Here is a 4,168-nt window from a genome sequence, read left to right on the forward strand (position 1 = left end):
GGAAGTGAACCTGATTCTATTTGTCCAGAACAATTGCATATTCTTTTACTATAAAGGACAGTAAGATTCACATCACTTTATCACAGAGAAAATGGTTGTATATCATTACCTAGGAGTGGCTTTTACATCAACTACTCCCGTTATCTGATTGCAAGAGAGTATAGTTACAGATGAACAATTCTCAAAATGAAAATTGATTTAATTTTCATTGTTTGGTCTCTGTTTTCTCCCCTACTCATTTTATACATATGCACATTTTATAAAGGTCTGTCCTGAAGGATGGAAGGATATAGGATTATGCAAATTCCAAAATATTTAAAAGAAAAATAATGGAATAGAACTCATTATTTTTAAAATTCTGACCTTATACAAAGAAACAAAAATAAAACTATCATCCCATATCAAACTGATTTATTCATTTCATTTCATTCATTAAATTAACATCTATTGAGTCCTTACTATGTATTTGTGAGGCACTATGTGAGACTCTGGAATTGTCCCAGCTCTCATGGACGTTATAATCCTACCAGAGAAAGACTTTAAACAAATAATTAATTGCCCTTATGTTAACTGTGAGAAAAGAGAAAAGCCAGTACTGCAAATATGTATAAAACAGAGATCCTAACTAGTCTTGGGGGTCAAGTAAATGCTTAAGGTATTATCTGAGTCTTGAGGACAATGAAAGCTGATTAAACATTTAGAAATTGTTTGGGCTCTCTTATTTCTTCATTTTTAAATTGCCCATTTTCTTTACACTTTAAACTGAAATTGCATCTGCTTTTCAACAGGTATATATTAATTTTAGATATTTTTTTCTCATGACATGTCTTAGAACACTAGTGAAATGGTGTCTTTTCAATGGTTATTTTTACACAGCATTGTATCCTTTTCCTTCCCTCCCCACCTCATATTCTGGTAACAGAGCCTACCTCCCTAGCCCCACGGGTGAGCAGATAATACAACCACTTGGTCCAAAGTCAGGTACATCCTCAGGCCAAGTAGAATCCTTGCAATTAACTGCAGCTGGCTGGGAAAAGTTTGCTTTCTACTCCAGAAACAGATCTGTAAGGATTTTAGCCCAGAGATCCTTGTGGCTGTAGATGTATGCCTGTAGGAATAAGTAGCTTGGGGGAACAAAATTAATATGTGGAGTGAAATAGAGAAGAGATATTAAGATGGAAATGGAGAAAAGAGTATAAGAGAGAGGGCAAAGAAGAGAAAAGGAGGAGACAGAACATAGCAATCAAATATCTGCAAGCAGTTACCCCTGAGGCCAGACCAAAGGCCCAGCCAGCTTATTCCTTTTTTAAGTGAGCCAAGGGAGTCCTGGCAAATCAATCTCATGAGGATTTGAATACCCATTAGGGACAGGCAGAGTACCTTGTTAAATATATTAATAGCATTTTCTTATTTTAGTACCTGACACACAGTAGGAATGAAATAACTGTTTGTTGAATGAATGATTCAAGGAACAAAGTTGTTAAAATGGTATTCAGAAAGCACAGAGTTTAATTGTTGTTGATGTGCTTTGGTTTGGTTTGGGTGTTGCAACACTGAAAGATCCTAAACCCATGTCTGGATATTTTCAGGAAAGCTAGACAAGAACTGGCTCCGAAATAGCAAGTGCATCAAAGCTGTGACTTAATTTGATTTTCAAAGATGAGATACGTTTGAACTTACATTTATTTAATAAATGTCCTATCATAATGTTTCTTCTGGAAGCCTTCTTCCTGGTGGTTTCTTTTTTTTTTTTTTCCATTCCATGAATTGATGTATTAGTAAATTCCATTAGCCCCTCTTCCTGCTGGGTGAGCCGGCTACTAAGGGGCATCTCAAGAAAAAGAGCAAGAGGAAGCCATCATTCCCTCTGATGCCTGGGAATGTATTTTTGCTGCTCTCTGTGACCAGTCATGATGATATATGAAGAATATCCATATACACATGAAAGAGGAGAAGACAAATAATAGTGTGTCCTCTACTACATGGTTAAAACAGGGTTGTGTAAGGAGTAAGTGGAGTCGATTGAAATGGGCAAGCAGAAATAAAATTTTATCATTTTTAAATTAGAAAGGATTCATCTCTCACCTGTCTTTCTTATTAGTGCTCAGCCCCCCCCCCAAATTCTACCAGGACATAAAACACTATAAAACAGGTAGGAAAACATACTTTTCTTACATTGCAAAACAAACTTGCACTCAGCTTTACTTCAATATTTAAAAAATAGTAATAAACCAGAGGAATGAAACATGAAGTTACTTCTAAGTCTTACAGTCTATGATGCCACCACAAAGCTGGTAGTGTAAAGGCAGCTTCCTTTGAGGAACACTTTCCTATCTATTAACTTACTTCATCTCAATATATAGCTTGATGGGAAAGTCATGATGCCTTGAATCCAAAAGTTTACTGTACATTTGGACAAGTAAGTCAACTTCAAGTATGTTTCTTCTCTAAAATGAGGGGAGTATGGGGCGCCTGGGTGGCTCAGTTGGTTAAGCATCTGACTTCAGCTCAGGTCATGACCTCACTGTTAGTGATGACCTCACTGTTAGTGAGTTTGAGTCCCACGTAGGACCCTGTGCTGACAATCAGAGCCTGGAGCCTCCCTCAAATTCTGTGTCCCTCTCTCTCTGCCCCTCCCCTGCTCATGCTCTGCCTCTCAAAAAATAAAAATGTTAAAATGAGGGGAGTAATGCCTGCCCATTGGACATGCTAAGAAAATGAAGAGCAACAGGATTAAGTAACTTGCCCAAAGTAATACCAAATGACTGGTAGATGTAGAAGCTAGAACTCAGTTCTTTTGTCTTTTTAGGATTCCTTGAAGGATATGGTCAAACATTGCTACTGTTACATACACACACACACACACACACACGCACGCACGCACACATATATGTGTGTGTGTGTATATATATATTTGTGGAAAATTGTTTATATATTCTGTAGAATTTTTTATAAAGTTCATTATTCTGAGAGAGAGAGAGAGTGAAAGCAAGTGGGGGAAGGGCAGAGAGAGGCAGAGAGAGCATCCCAAGCAAGCTCCACACTGTCAGCATGAGGAGCCAATGTAGGGCTTGATCTCATTAATGGTGATGTCGTGACCTGAGCCAAGACCAAGAGTCAGAGATTTAACCAACTGAGCCACTCAGGTGAGCCAGGTAATGTTTTAAAGTGTATAATAAAATATCCAGGCCACATGGACCTACTCATTGGGAAGAACATAATAGCCAACATATCTGATGCATATGCATAGGAACAGATCAAGGAGCAGAACTTTTGCTTTGTCTATCAGCATGTCAGCCAAAAGCCCAAAGCTGAAAACAATGGACAATGAGTGCACCTATATTCTCTTGAAGGAGGGAAACACTGCCAGATACTCCTTCTGAAGGGGTCTGGCTTCAACAGTCTTTGAGAGATATTTTAAACAGTGACATTCATTCTAGATTGATTTCCCTCATTCATCAATCTTCAGATTTAACTCTTTTATTTCAATTTTTTTTTCTATTAACTTTGAAGATCTTTCTTGCCTCTTGGAATTTCTACTTCAAAAACACCAAGTATAGTTATACTTGATCATCTTTTTAAATCTATAATTATCTCTAAAATTGCTTTATACTCATCATCTTTTTTCTCTTCATTCGGTGTGATCATTTAAACCCTTTCCTCCACATCAGTGATTTGAATATGAATCATGTATATTCTGTTCTTGGTGTTTCCCATTTATTCAGTACATGATGATGTTATTTTGGTGGCATGTTTTTTTTCTCCTCTCTGCAATTTCCAGTGTCATCTTATGCTAATGACTTATCAGAATTCTCATTCTACTGAATTTGTACTTGTATCACTTGGATTATCTTATATAGCAAGAAATCACAAGTATTTGCCTTCTGATGCTTAAGTAATATTTTTTACACAGTCCATTTTTCATTTTTCTTTTTCACATTAAGTTTCATTCTTTCACACTTTTATAGGTTGTTTGCATAGTTGCCATGCAATTTTTTCATATATATTCAATGTTAGTGTTGCCTACCCTGAATATTTATTTTATTTCATCTGTTATCCTGTTGAGAAATTCCCTAAAATGGGGAATGAGTTTGGGGAGATACCAACCTGGGGGTAGTGCAGTTTCTGTAAGAGGAACTTAGCTACATCTCTTATCATTACTTGACCT

Source organism: Suricata suricatta, chromosome 8 (assembly GCF_006229205.1).
Source record: "Suricata suricatta isolate VVHF042 chromosome 8, meerkat_22Aug2017_6uvM2_HiC, whole genome shotgun sequence".
Classification (NCBI taxonomy): Eukaryota; Metazoa; Chordata; class Mammalia; order Carnivora; family Herpestidae; genus Suricata; species Suricata suricatta.